This window comes from Eschscholzia californica, unplaced genomic scaffold (genome assembly GCF_041429995.1).
Source record: "Eschscholzia californica isolate CP2 unplaced genomic scaffold, dmEscCali1.0.p SCAF_4, whole genome shotgun sequence".
Taxonomy (NCBI): domain Eukaryota; kingdom Viridiplantae; phylum Streptophyta; class Magnoliopsida; order Ranunculales; family Papaveraceae; genus Eschscholzia; species Eschscholzia californica.
In genome coordinates this window covers 27,725,206-27,740,775 of record NW_028238461.1, presented here as the reverse complement: position 1 = coordinate 27,740,775, position 15,570 = coordinate 27,725,206, and the positions used below count along the sequence as shown (strand labels likewise).

Genomic DNA, 15,570 nt, shown 5'->3' with positions numbered 1-15,570 from the left:
GTTTGATTGTCACAAGAGGTGAAATCCATAGTTTATTGAATTTGGAGAAGGATATTAAGAAGTCACCATCCTACTCCATTGTGGCTCTCAATCCTTACAATCCAGACAGCTAAGCCTATCTTGAAAATTACGTGAACGAGCAGGTCACAGATTCCTTTGATTTCATTTCAATCATTAGTTTACAATCAAGACATCTTACCGTATCTTGAAAAATGAAACTTGCGTGAACTAGCGGGTCAGAGATTCCTTTGATTTCATTCCAATCATTAGTTATTACATCATCAACACTGGGTCGATTAGTTAGAGCAACTCCAGTCCTAGCCTATCTTAGGCAAAAAAAAAACTACTTTTTCACCCAAAATTTTCAGCCTCAACCTCTCTTAAGGCCGAAAATTTGAAAATGAAATTTCCCAATTTACTTAATAAAGTTCAATTAAAAAAACATTGATTACAACTAATAATTGATTAAAAATTTAAAACTACTTAAATACGACTAAACAACGATAGAAAAATTAAAGATAACTAGAAGGGGTTTTTTGGGTCTCGTGGTTGACCGTTGAACCAATGTAGATACTCTTGTTGAACCCGTAGGGTCTCTTGTTGAACCCGTATAGCTTCCGTCAAAATTGTTGCTCTCTGTTGGGATTCTTCATTTCTTTTTCCCAATATCTCTAGTTTTGAGTTTTTGAAGCAGTCGAATGTGTGGATGGTTCTCCAACTCTTGCATTTGCTTTGCCTTGTTTTGCGGTTAATTGGTCTTTCCTCAGATGGATTGGTATTAGAATCTCTTTTGCCGGATTTTAACTCTCCTGGCATGTCTGCCATCCAATTGTTGTGTGTCATCAAAATTTTGTAAACATGTTGGAACCTAAAGCCTTTTTCTTGATGATTTTTTTTATACATTTCTAGTGCTCTTTATAACTGAAATAAACAAAATATATTTTAAGTATATATTATGAAGTGGAAAGGTAGAAAAAAGAAATTATAAAGTTTGAAACAATTACCCGGTCATAATCGTTTTTCCCGTTTTTTGGAACTTTATTTATTAGCCTCAATAGAGCCGTGGCTGAGGGGGGCAGGCAGGGCATCCGCCCTGGCCCCTCAGCAGCAAGAGGCCCATCCTCCCCTAAAAGTCTTTATATAAAAAAAAACATAATTCATATCATGAGAAGGCTAATAGCTCTACTGGTTAGAGGGTGGAGCTTCCACGTGAGCGTTTTGGGTTCGAATCCCACTGTCTCTATGTTCGTTTTTTTCCACTGAGATTCAATTGCTAAATGAAACTCTATTTTTGCTCAATTATAGTGTTTCTTATTTTGGGTGCAATTCTTTCATTTCTTGAGGGGGTTTGAATAAATATCAATCTAAGTGTTCTAAAAAAACATTCAAAAATACGTGTGTGAAAATCATGATACAAACTATACCATATTCAAAAAATCACTTAGATTCTACACTATACATTCGACAAAGATTTTTTTTTTATCATTTTGCTCGTAACTTTTTTTATTGCCCAAAAGACTCAAAATCAAATTTCGTCCGGGGCCCTCAAATTGTCAGCCACGGCTCTGAGCCTCAAAGTAGATATAAAACTTTGACATTCCGAGCTTATCTCACTGAAATGAGATTTACAACTTCTAAGTGTGCGTTGAAACTTTGCCATCGCATTATATTCGTCCGATATTTTTTGCCAAAATACTTTATATTTTTGACAATTTCCGACAACCGCATCAAATGTGATTTTCAAATAACAATTTGTAAGTAAAATATCTTCATCTTGCTTATACAGTTCCCGTTTAGTTATTTTTGTTGAAGTCGTCTCTTCGTGATCCGAAGAATCCTCAAATACTTCATAATCATCAACCCTTAATTAAGCCGACGGATAAGTAGAATTAGGGGCCAACATTTTCATATAACTTTGGTCATCGAATTCGTTGATATCTAGTGGATCCATAGGAGAACAAATAAAAAGATGGAAAAAAATTTGAAAGAGATTAAGGAGAGAAGGAAATTGAAAGAGAGATAAAAATGGAGAGAAACAAGAGAGATAGAGATAGTGAGATGAATTGGAGAATGGGTTCAACCCCTTCCAGCCATTGGATTTGCTTGAACGGTTGGGAGGGATGCCCAATATGACCGTTGGGTCCCCAACGGTCATGTTGGGGACGGCTTCAGTCGCCCTTAAAGTTAGGGGCGTCTGAAGCAGTTGGTCGGAGCTCCGCCCCAACCGACTGTGGTTGGAGGGTGGGGCTGAGGCCAAAAATTTGAATTTTTGGCCTCAGCCCGACCCTCCTTGGAGTTGCTCTTATAGCAAATTCCTACATATAATTCTAATTTGAGTTTGGGCGGCTCCAGTTAATGGTACGAGTACCGATACACTACTCTGTGAGTACGCATTATACTCCTTGTCCAGCTAAACCTTACCATTCTTGGAACTGGAAAGTGATCAGGAAACATTATGAGCTTATTGAGAACTTAATTACTTGAGAAGTTCATACAGGAGAACATATTAATATATGGAAAGATATTTGGATCTTAGGTAGACAAGGGCTTGTTAATAATAGCAACAACTCTAGTCTTGTTATGATCTTCCAGCTCATAAACAATAACCAATGGTGTGAGGAGATCCTCAGAGAGAATTTTGATGAACCTACTTGCAACCATATTAAAACGACTCCCTTCAGTGTGAGGGCTTTGATCAGATAAAACGAACTCTCACTCAATCTGGCAATTTCTCGGTCAAATCTATGTATCAACACCTAAGCCTTACGCATAACCTGCAACCACCCCCGTTCGATCAACTAGAACTACATATGGTCTATTTCGAAGATCCCTCGTATTCATCTCTTTATTTAGAAAATTTGCTTGGGAGCTCTTCCGGTCTGTCAGCGCATAGGTAAATTCATAGAAAATATTTATACTTGCCGGAATTGTTCGAATGTCGAATCTATTAAGCATGCCCTATTGCATTGTCCCTTTGCCAAAAGTATATGGTGTCACTTTAATATCTTATCTACTAATATTCAGTCAGTGTCAGAATGGATTCTATCCTGGCAGAATCCCGCACAAACCAATTACACCGCAAATGACATTCACCTTGTTACTGTTATGTGACATATATGGAAAGCTAGATGTGATCACTGCTTCCGACACACGATTAATACTACCATCACAGTTATAAAACTTATAATGGCCTTTCCAAGAACGAATAAGGTTCAGAATGAAACATCAAATTCTAATGAAGCAAAATGGAAACCCCCTAATCTACCTTTTGTGAAAATAAACGTGGATGCATCTTTTATCGATATCAATACCATTATTGGCACCAGTTTGATAGTCCATAACTCTCAACCAAAGTTTGTGGAAGCTAAAGTTTGTACGGCTCGAGCATTTGAAAAAATCCGAGAAAAAATCCAATGGCAATCGATATGCGGAAATCATAGTGGAAAGCGATAATATCAACCTAATAAAGCATTTGAAAAACCTGAGACAAAATCCGATGGCAATCGATATGCGGAAACTCAAGGAAATAAGAAATAGACTAAGCAGCGTCAAATTCAACTACATCAATCGCAATCACAACATCAGGCGGATAAACTGGCGAAATTGACAAGGAGGAAAAATAGGTCAAAACTATGGAAATATATTCCTTACTTTTTGTCTAAAATGTATTGTAATGTTACGCTTGTGACTTAATGTTAATGAATAGTTTCAACAAAAAAAAAACGGTTTTGGATTATTTCCCTGGACAAAAAAAAACTTCTCTAATGCATATATAATAGTTACGCCTGGCCACAATCTAGACATTTTATTTCTGTAAAACTTCAAATCTTTACTAGTTAACAAAAAATATCTTATGGTTAACTATTTAAGCTTCTATATGTTTACAAAACAATTAACCCAAATTTGAGGCGCTGAATTACGAATCCCCCCAAAAAATAGTATGAGAAATCTAATACGCAGTAGGCAATGGATAATATCTATAACATTGGGTTTTATTTAGAATTATGTAATTCTTTTGGAAATTTGAGATTGAATCATTTGAGACATCTTGTTTGCCCTAGATTTGTTGTTGAAGTATATATATTTATGCCCTTTATACTTTCTAGTAACATGTGTTATTTTTGGCACCAAGTAGGTTTCATTAGAAACATACAGTTTTATGCCTTCTTAGACTCTATCAGGTGAGACCTTTTGTTTAATACACAAATTTCTTCTTAAGTTTTTTTCTGCATTTCATCTTCATCCAATATCAGTTTGTTTGAGTTTAGGATTGTCCGGAGCTTTATCTTTTCCTCTTAACAACTTTCTACCCCTTTGCAGTCGATGAGTACCCAGATTGTTGTTCGCATTCTGGTTAAGGTATGTAAAATTTTATAGTTAAACAAAACAAAATAGCCTTACCTGTTTGATTGCCTCAGTTTGGGTAACAATGTATTATGTTTTTCATTTTTAATTTACAGGCTCTTATGGCAATGCCAGCTCAAGATTTTAGCCTTTTAACCTAACCTAACCCAGACCTGGAAAGGAACTATTTCCTTAATCCAGGCCAGACTATCACAAGAGACTCGTCTTGTTCCACTTTTGGAAGACCTTGCGTTATATCACCCGATCTCGATTTTTCATATTACTAAGATCATCATAGATTATTAATGTGTGCATTTCATTACCGCGGAAACATTACCCCATGACACACCCAGAATATGGGGCCAGAAATTGTCGAGGAGCAGGATCCGAAGCGGTGGTTGCACAAGGGGAGTGATCAATGACTGGAGTGGAGCTAAAGGATTCCTTTCAGGCTGGAAGCCCAGGCGGAAGAAACCGAAAAAATTTCTAAGGGTCCTCCAATTAGGGAACCCCTATCCAGACCCAGCCACAACCTGCCACAGGCGCATCCGATGGATTCTGCGGATACCTTGCGCTAAAAGGCGGCAATCATGCTGGAGTCGCATTTCTCTCTTTCCCTTCCACGTGATCAAGACACCTGGCGGGACAATTAGGTTTAATCTGACCTGATTCGACTCAGCTGATCAGCACTGGCTGTATTCCTCTGTATAAGTAGCGTAGGCATATTATTCCGAGTTGTGGATATCAAAAGCTAGTCGTTCTCCCTCTCATTTGGACTTTCCTCTTTTCTTACTGCTTACAAGAACGTCATGTACAGGTTTCCAGCAAGTAATCCAATATTATGCACTTCCCATCCTCTCTGACATATCAGAAGGTTTCTAAGGCCGTACTTGCCGAGATATTCAATACTCAATTTTCTTCCCATTTTATTCAAAATTTTAAGATTCTCTTGATACTATAAGGAATACATATCAACCACTTGCACACTGACAATTTTCTAGGTCGACATAATACATTAGAATCAAGTTATTATGTCCCACGTATAGTTGTATTTATGATATGATTTCACTTGAGAACTTGATGATTTACTATATTACCCTTTTATTTGAGCGGGCAATTAATACCGAGGGGCTTGCTCTGTTCCTAGAACACCAAGTAGCAACCACGGGTTGGATATTGAGAAGAACCAAGTTTCAACATGGACAACGGAACAATTACTTCACAAGTCACAAGCCACACAGAAATTTCAATGTGGGGAAGGAAAGAAAGAACTACTAGTTTAGGTATATAAGTAGAGCCCTCAATAATAAGAACTTTTAAGTATATACAGATTTCGAGAACTCAATGAGTGTATTACACTAATAAGCTAAAAGAGAAGAGATAAAAACTACAAAAAAAAAAATGAAATATTTAACCTGTACTATCTACTTGTTTTGTTGTTGTATTTTATCCTGAACGAGATTTCCCGATCAAATCAGACGCTTTAATCATTTATATAAGAGATAGAGAGAAACATATATCTTACATAGGATGTTGGAACCATCGTTTTTTGCGCTTCTTCAACGTCTCTTTCATTCTCTCATACTTTCTTCTAGGTTCCGACATCCTTGGAATGATTGGATCATGAAGGGGATATAAGATATAAATACACGATTTCGACAGATATGATAGGATGGATCTAGGACGCGGTAGATCCTTCACTACAAAAAAAACGGCCAATAGGGACATACATTTTTACGTTTGTCCCCAATATATTTAAGATAGGGACAATTTTTTATTATTTGTCCCCAATAAAATTACAATAGGGACAAATTATGGGCACATCTAGAAAATTGGCGCTAAATTTCGGCCAAATAATAAAATGGTGCAAAAAAAAAACTTCCCTCAAAAAAATTCCCTCCTTTTAATGCCCTGGTTTTAGTTATTTCTTTTTTTCCTTTTCTTTTTTCTGTCTCATCTTTTTCCCTCAACAGACCACGAGCAGAAAATTGGAGAGGGCGATTTCTCCTCAACACCTAGAGAAGCCGATCTCTCTCTCCTGGGAGTGGTTCGTTGTTCATCTTCTACTTCTAGGGTTTGCATCCACCAGGTACGTGTTCATCCTCTTCTTCAAATAATTCAGTTAAGATTTTGGTTTACCATAAAACCCTAATTCGTTTTGCATAAAAGAATTCAGTTCTAGTGTTCATCCTCTTCTTCAAATAAATCAGTCAAAGATTTTGGTATACCATAAAGCCCTAATTAGTTTTTGCAATAAAATAATTCAGTTCCAGTGTTCATCATCTTCTCCAAATAAATCAGTCAAGATTTTGGTGTACCATAAAGCCCTAATTAGTTTTTGCATAAAAGAGTTCAGTTCTAGTGTTCATCCTCTTCTTCTTCAAATAAATCAGTTAATATTTAGGTTTAACATGAAACCCTAATTCGTTTTTGCAGAAAAGGAATTCAGTTTCAGTGTTTAACCAAGTCAGATTGTTCCACGACTCTTGCAAAACCACAGGTTGTCGTTCTTCTTCATATTCGTCTTCTTCTTCTTCAAAGTAGCAACTAACTGTTTATGATATAATTCCTGATTCAATTTTGCATAAATTTTACTTCAATTTGATTGTTTCAAGTTAGTTGTTCTTCTTCCTCTTCTTCTTATTCTTCAAAATTAGAAATCAAAAGTTTATGGTTAGGTGAAATCAGTGTATATTTGTTATCTTCATGTTTGTACTATTATCGATAGATGTTTGAAATCAAAGTATATTCCTGGTTTTACTACTTTTTGTTATCTTCCAGTAGTTTTGTTAATTTCAAACTAAGAAATTGATAAAAAAGTGTGGTTATAACTCTGATTTAACCATCACTACATACCGAACATCAATCGTTTATTTATGAATTAAACTTGATCAAGTTTAGTAGGATTCATCTATGTCTAAATTTTTGTTGTTGTTGATTTCTTCTTATTTAGGTTTGTACTGTTATCAATAGATGTTAAGACTGAATTGACCATGAAATCGATAGAAAATTCCTGATTTTACTATTTTTTGTTATCTTCTTGTAGTTTGTACTGTTATTCAGTAGGGTTCTTCTATGTTTGTACTGTTATCAATAGATGTTAAGACTGAATTGATAAAGAAATCGGTAGAAAATTCCTGGTTTTACTATTTTTTTGTTATCTTCCTTGTTTTTGTCACCATCATGTAGTTTGGTTAATTTCAAACTAAGAAATCGATAAAAGTTTGTGGTTATAATTCTGATTTTAACCATCACTACATACCGAACATCAATCGTTTATTTATGAATTAAACTTGATCAAGTTCAGTAGGGTTCATCTATGTCTAAATATTTGTTGTTGTTGGTTTCTTCTTATTTAGGTGCATCTATATCAGTAGGGTATTAGTATAGGGTAATGAAGTAGATGAGTTTAAAGAGAACTGTTTTATGCACTTCTTTATAATTTGGTTGAAGTGATTGAATTAAAATTTTATTTTTTCTTCTGAAATCTGATATATGTTTGTTGTTCAGTTTTGAATTTTTTCCATGTGTTGTTTAATTAAGTTAAGAACTTCATAATCAACCATTGAGACGAATCACGATGCATGAGACAATGATTCAACTTTATTTGTTACGCTTGATTACAATATTGGATGCTTCTTTCTTCACATTGATTTTCTCTTCACTAGCTTCAATTTTTTTGACTAAAAAGTAATTGAATAGTTATGATTTCAAATGCAGAACTTGTACCGGATCTCAGAGCTGTAGCGTTTCCCCGTGGGAGTTTTAATCGTGTTTTCTGGAATTAAATAGGTAAAAAATCACATAATCCTCTTTAACATGTTTGTAGTTTAATTACTGTTAGAAGTTCTAGTTATGCGGAAGTGTTATAGTCGGATATTACTACTTTGTCCTGTTTGTCGTATGTAATATTGTTGAATACTCAATACCAGATTGAAACTCAATGACTTTCTTCTTCTTTAGTTTCCATTTTGTTCAAGTCTTAAATGAATTAAAGGACATCCGAATTAATCTCTCTCTGAAAAAACAAACACACTATACTCACATACCAATAGGTAGATTAGATGATGGTATCTTGGTCCTTTTTCTCTTTGATAACTATAATGTTGTTCCTTTTGTTCAACTTTCATTTCGTATATGATGTTGTTCTGTTTGATAACTATAATTATAATCATAAAAATAAGAGTGTGTTGAGAGACCACAATATATGGGGTATGAAACTTAACCTCACCATGTGATTTATGTATGTGGTTCCATTATACATCTGGTTAGACTGACAATGACATTGTCCACTCAACTTGTTTTAGTGACTTTGACTGGTAATGCTATTTATGCTACAATTTCACATCCCACTTTATCACAACTTAATAATCGCAACAATGTAAATCTTATGGAACAGGGCAAGGGGTGGTGCTGCGTCACAGCAGGCCAATGGGCTGCAGCTGCTGCTGCGTCGCAGCAGGCCAATGGGCTGCAGCTTCTGCTGCGCCGCGGCATGCTAATGGGCTGCAGCTTCTGCTGCGTCGCCGTACGTTTTGGTGTTATCTTTTACTGAATTAGACCATTGTTCTAGAACTAATGCAGTATTACATGACCTTGACACCTAATATGAAACATTATTATGTAAAAGAACTCTATTCTAAATGCAAAGCAAAGACCCATGAGAGTATGCTTGTTAGATTGCTAGAACAGTAAACACGAACTTATTATGAAGCTACCGCTTTTAAGAAGATTTTGTGTGAATGCTTGCTCTTTTAACAATTTTATAGAAGTTTTAACATGTTTGTATTATTTGCCGTGTCTTAATTTCGAGAAAGGGAATAAACTAATAGCTTTCGCTGTCTTTTGTTTTTTGTCCATGACACAGGGATGGGATGGAGCTCTACTGGGATGGTGTTAGAGTAGTTTATGTGAATATGTTTATCTTCCTACAACGTGAGAAGCAAGATGGAAGGATGGAAGGATGAAGTTAGAGTAGTTTATTTTTAATAGAATTTTATCTTCCTATGGAAGAGTTATTAGTTTATTCTCTTATTTTGGGTTTGACCTTTTTTCTCGTCCAGACTTGTGAATATGTTGAGGGGACTTCTCAAAACATGTTAGATGTGAATATGTGCTTTTTAAATATTGGTTTAAGGAAAATTTTCCCTCTTGTATACACTAATTATTGTATGAAAACTCCTGGTCACATTTGTAGGGACGAATATTAACTATATTAGGTACAGGAAGTAGAGAATTGCCGCCGATCTTATAGGGGTGGCTATTATCTGTCCCAAATGCCAACGATTCCTACCAAATTTGTAGGGACATATATTAATTGTCCCAAATATTAAAAAGAGGAAATTCCCGTCAAATTTGTAGGGACAGATATTAATTGTCCCAAATGCTAACGAGGGGAAATTCCCGCCACATTTTTTTGGGACAAATATTTGTTGTCCCTAAAATCGTTGATATAGGGACAGTTAAAAACTGTCCCAAAATAGCTTTGGGACAGATGCCATCCGTCCCTACAACCGTCCCAAATATTATTTGGGACGCCGTTTTCGGGGACAGATTCAAACCGTCCCCAATACACTATTAGGGACAGTTTTTTCATTCTTGAGACGGTTTTTGTCCGTCCCTAATGGGCCCTTTTTTTGTAGTGCTTATTGCTTAACGCCTTCGCAAAAGAAAAAAGTAAATTTAAGCTACAACTTAAATTTAAGAACTTAACATTTTGTGTGTGGAAGATAAAAAAAAAATTCAAACTTTCCGAGAAGAAAGTAGATGGTAGAGAAAAACTTGGGATGGTGGATCGGGTAGTTTTGATTTTTTTTAAAAGGAAGATGATGAATTTTTATGGTCTTATGTTTCCACCGCATCCGTAGGACGCGGTTGATCCTTTTTACTAACGCTCTCGCAGAAGAGAAAAGTAAACGTAAACTGCAACTTAAATCAAACAACCTACCTCTAACATTCTGTATAGGAAAGATGAAAAAGAAAAACTCAATTTTTCTGAGAAGAAAGTGGAGAGTAGAGAAAAACGTGGGATGGTGGATTGGGTAGTTTTGTGTTTTTTATCAGAGAAAAGTGTTGTAATAGTTGAAAAAGGGTAGTTTTGCAACTACGTCCCCCGTTTCCTCTGATGATATGACAACATTTCGTTGTGCCTAAAATTACTTAAAGAGTTAGAAACTATATTTTAAACACCATTTCCTCCCTTAGATTTGAGCTTTGTCATACTTATGTTTCCGACCAAACTGTTCTATAATATAAGATACCCAAAATCTGACACTAACTAAAATATACCCAAAATAAAAGAGAATGTGAACTGGTGGCTTACTCTAATAGTCTCAATACTTTTTTGGTTAAACACGGAAACTCCTTTGTTTTCAAAGCCGTAAATTTCAGTAGACCCTAGATTATCAAATGTATGTTAATGGTGATGAAGAAGGTTGACTTCCAACAACCCATAGATTTTTCAGACCTCTTCTTCAAACCAATGTGGTGCACCTAATATAAATTACCCCCAGCTTTACAGAACAAAGAAGACATTGATTTTCTTGCACGGGGTACATCTTACAGATCTTCCCAAAGAACTTTGGTATGGTACGTAACTCTTAAATCACCATCCAATTCATGTATGACGTGCGGACTCCTCTTCTAGCTACCATCTACCATATCTTCACTGATGGAGACAGTCCATCAATTCCAGCTACAGGAAGTACCCCAAAGCCTTTTGTCAAATTTTCCAAATTATGGATCACCCTTTCACTCACTGTCTCGCACCAACCGTCCTAGTTCAGCGAGAATCCCAACATTCAGTTGACCCCATGGAGATCACCTAACACCTACTCAAGTTATAGACAGTCCTGATCTTCCTTCCTCTTCGACCGCTAAGCCGATCCCACCTCATCTCTTCTTCTCTTCTAGTGGCAAGAAGAAGGATTGACAAGCTCTAATTGAAGTGAAACTTGAACAAGTGCCTGATTCTTCCCTTTACCGAACTAAAAAACAGATGGATATGATTATCGGTGATAACTTCAGGTAGGTGGCAGTTCCTCTTTGTGGCAACCTAATTCTTGTTTTCAATTCAATAGTATAACTGCTCCAGTCCCTTCCATTTAAAATCCAGAATCAGCTGAACATGTTCTCATTCCTAACACCAATGCACTTACTATCTGTGAAGATTCTTTGGTGTCATACTTGAATCCCAATGTCAACTTGGAAAGTGATGAGGACGACGGCCATTGAATCAACTAGTTTTATTAGTCTGTGTTGTGTCTTTGTGTCTAATATTTATTTTCTTTCTAGCTGGTCTTGAAGTTCTGTCGCTAGTTGTTTTAGTTAGCTTCTCTGTCTCCAAGTGAGACTTTTGTGTTACCTAGAGAGCTAACTCGTTGTCTTAAGTTTTTAGTTTGCTTCCGTGTAGTCACAGTCAGCTCTCGGCCCCTTAGTGAGAGGAGGTTTTACCACTCGAAAGATGAAACCGATCTGGCCACCAAAAGCTTGAGAGCGGAGGCAGCTCAAGGGCCCAATGGCTACCCTCCGTTCTTTTACCACTCGAACTGGGATATGGTGGCTCCTGATATTGTTGATATGTTTCAAAACTTCTTTCAGTCTGCCATTCTGCCACCGCAAACTAATCACACTCATATTTGCCTTATTCCCAAATCTAAGACGCCTCAATCGTCGGCTGACTACTGTCCAATTAGTCTTCTCACCCTACCTACAAAATCATTACTAAAATCATGGCTGACAGACTTAAACCCCTCCTCAACCTTATTATCTCTTAGTTTCAAGGGGCGTACGTCCCCGGTAGACAAATTTCGGATAACATCATTATTGGGGAAGAACTTATGTACTCCTATAAGCATAAAATGGCCCTCTGAGCTTTTTTGGGCTTAAACTTGACATGTCAAAAGCTTTTGATCGTATCGAATGGTCCTTCCTTTCCAACGTCATGTCAAAACTTGGACTTCCAAACCATTTGATTAAGTTGATAATGACTTGTATAGCAACCTCTTCTATGGAGGTACTCATTAATGGTCATCCACGTAATCCCTTATCCCCTAGTAGAGGCATTCCGCAAGGAGACCCCCTTTCTCCCTTTTTGTTTACTTTAGCCATGGAAGGTTTTAGTCGCCTGCTTGACTCCTCTCCAGGTGATAGTGGTTTTATTGGCTTCCCTACTAGGAATACTGATTCAACCATTACCCATCTCCTTTTTTTCGATGACTGCATCATTTTTGTCGTAACTCCTTGGATAATATTCATAACATGCAATAACGCATTAATACCTTTTGCCATTCGTCTGTTCAATGATCAATTATGCCAAATCCAATATTTTCTTTTCCCATAACACTCACCCTAAGTCCAAAAGGATTATTATTAGAAATCTCAAAGCTCGTCATGCTTCGCCTTCTGACAAGTATCTTGGCGCTCAACTTTTCATCGGAGCGAATAAAACTAAAGTCAAATTCAGCAGAAACTTTCCGAGTGGCAGAACAAGTTTCTGACCCAAGCTGATCGTACGGTTGTTGTCTCGAGAATAACCGTAACCGTTCCTCGATACCAGATGCAGTGCTTTGTTATTCCCAAAAGCGTTTGTTCTCTCATTAAGATCTCTCAATGGTCTTTTTGGTAGGGAAAATCTAAAGGCATCTGCACGAGGGCTTGCTCTGGCATTTGCCTTTCCAAAATTCATGGAGCCTTGGGTCTTAGAGATTCGTTACTGACCAAGCCCTCCTCGGAAAGCTTGCCTGGCGTCTTCGGTCGGAACAGATCTCCATGTGGGTTAAATTTCTTAAAGGGAAATATTTCTCCAATACTCCTTATCCGGGGTCAGTTAAGCAAGCGAGTTCCTGGACTTGGAAAACTATACACCATCAGTTGATTAAGGTTACTTCCCTCTCTATATGGGAGGTCGACAATGGTAGATCCATTGACATTTAGACGAACTACTAGGTTCCTAATCATCCTCCCCCTCTTCCCAACATTTACAACTCCTCTCTCACTCAGGTGTCCTAGCTTATCCAGGATAATAACTGAGATTTACACTTAAATGCTGTCACCTTTGATCATGACATAGGTAATATCATCACCACTATTCCCCTCTTGGAGGAGGGGCCAGACTCGATTAAGCGGTTCCTCTCTAACTCTGGTAATTATTGATGATGCATAAAATGTTCAGACGTTGACTAACGTCTGAAGAGTCAAGATCAGACCTGAAGTCCATTGGGTCAACCTGGCTTAAGGTATAAGACGGTTGAATCCTCGACGATCTGACACATATTCCCCTAACTGGGAGGTCGGCTAGACGAAACCAGCCCTGTGACGCCCTCGGCATGTACGGATCAACCCTGGGGTCTCTACAAGAATGGGGGGGTCCACGTAGGTTCGGTCGATGCCTTACGCCCAGAACTGGGAAGGCAGAAGCGCACTAGCAACCTACCGACTTAATCCCGAAACATCTACAGAGATTTTAGTCAGTTACGGATCTCGAAGTGTTTAAGCAAGTTTGGACTTCACGCGTCTAAGGGAGGAAACTTCTCCCAGAAGATCTATCACATCGGCAGGATATCTACGAAAGATCCTTGAACTTAGGAACTTTCCTCTTTCCTAAATTCGAGATAAACATAAAGGGAAAACTTCCTTCCATGGCCATCACCGCCGCCTCTCAAGCCTATAAAAGGGCCCCCACATCGTCCTTCACATGACACGATCTCTAAACCCTAAGAGATCACAGTTAACTCTGACTTCTCATAACTCGCTCCCAAAAGGATCGATCAACATTCATTCTTTTACTGCAAAGAACACCCTGACTGTCTTGAGCATCGGAAAGGTTTTCGAACCTTTTCCAGGTTTTCCCCCCTTTGGGAATCGATGAACAGGAGTTTGGAGATCAGGAGCAAATCAAGAGCTTGGGAGACGAGAATCAGGAGCTCGAGTGAGAATCAGGAACAAGAAGCAAAGAGAGGGAGCAAGGAGACGAAGCACCAGAGCTGGAAGCAGGAACAGACGCAGGAATCTTACCTCACATAACACAATATACCATCATAACGGAGGTTGTCATGCATCAACTCCCTTTTTCATGCTGATATAACGGAAGACCATTTTTTGACATCAGCCGTTATGAAGTTCGATCTATGTATCATCATCTTGCTATGGTCAATCACGCAACTACTTGTAACACTGTTGACTAGAACTTCATCTGGAAAATTAAAACGATTCGTCGTATTCATCTGGAAATGTTGTACTAATAGTCTGCATGTGCGTCATACCATCGGTAAATACATTGGTAATATTATGACATGTTCCTACTCTGATGAAATAGAAACCTTGACCATGCCTTACGTCACTGTAGTTTTGCTAGAAATATCTGGGTTTTTTTTCATGTTCACTCTTCGTATATTTTCTCTTTGACGAAATGGATAATTTCGTGGAATGACCCACAAACCCATGTTAGTAGTAATCTGACATCTTTGGAAAGCTAGATGTGATCATTGTTTTCAGCAGATAATGATGACCCCAACACAGGTAATCAAATTAATTTTGGCTTTCCCACTTTTATTACTTCTGGAAAACCCAACACAAAACAGATAAGATAGCTTCCACCTACTTCACCGTTTGTTAAACTAAATACTTATGTTTCAGTTATTGATATTAAGGAATTTGCAGGGATTAGCAATATATTTCATAATGATAGAGCAGAATTCTTATATGCTCGCGCTTCTATTATTACCACTAGGGCAGCGGAAGAGAGAGAAATAACAACCATTTTAGAAGGCATCAAATGGGCGGCCAATCATAATTTCAAGTATCTTCATATTGAGAGTGATAATCAGGCTATTATCAAGCATCTCAATAACCCATGACATCAATTACACTGGCAAACTAAGCCTCACGTCTTGTCGATCTGAAAATTGCTTCCTCAATTCCACGCTGCAATCTTCACGCATATTTCTCGCGAAGGCAATGATCTAGCTGATTCTTTGGCTAAACGGGCTAGGGCTTTAATAATTGTACTCGTAATTTGGGAGTCTGTTCTCACCTTCTTTCGACATAAATACTGTAATGACTCGATAGTTTTTTAACCTACTTCACTTCCAGCAAAAAAAAATGAGATAGAAATTTATGATATTCACCTATATATATATATAATAGAGAGAGACTGAGACTTCCTATCACGCTAGGATTGGTCCGGGAGAAAAGGTGATTGAATGAAAGAGAAGGAATGGGCAATGA

General features: G+C 37.5%; 1 long non-coding RNA gene across 2 annotated transcripts; it reads left to right on the top strand.

Moving 5' to 3' along the window:
- The first annotated feature begins 6,268 nt into the window (after positions 1-6,268).
- On the top strand, positions 6,269-9,504 carry LOC147543974 (uncharacterized). 2 transcript variants are annotated; one of them, XR_015239613.1, is made up of 4 exons: positions 6,269-6,433; positions 6,781-6,844; positions 8,065-8,136; positions 9,212-9,504. It is a non-coding gene; the product is annotated as an uncharacterized LOC147543974 (long non-coding RNA). The 2 variants fall into 2 exon arrangements; XR_015239614.1 differs by lacking the exon at positions 9,212-9,504 and adding an exon at positions 8,744-9,205.
- Positions 9,505-15,570: the final 6,066 nt, after the last annotated feature.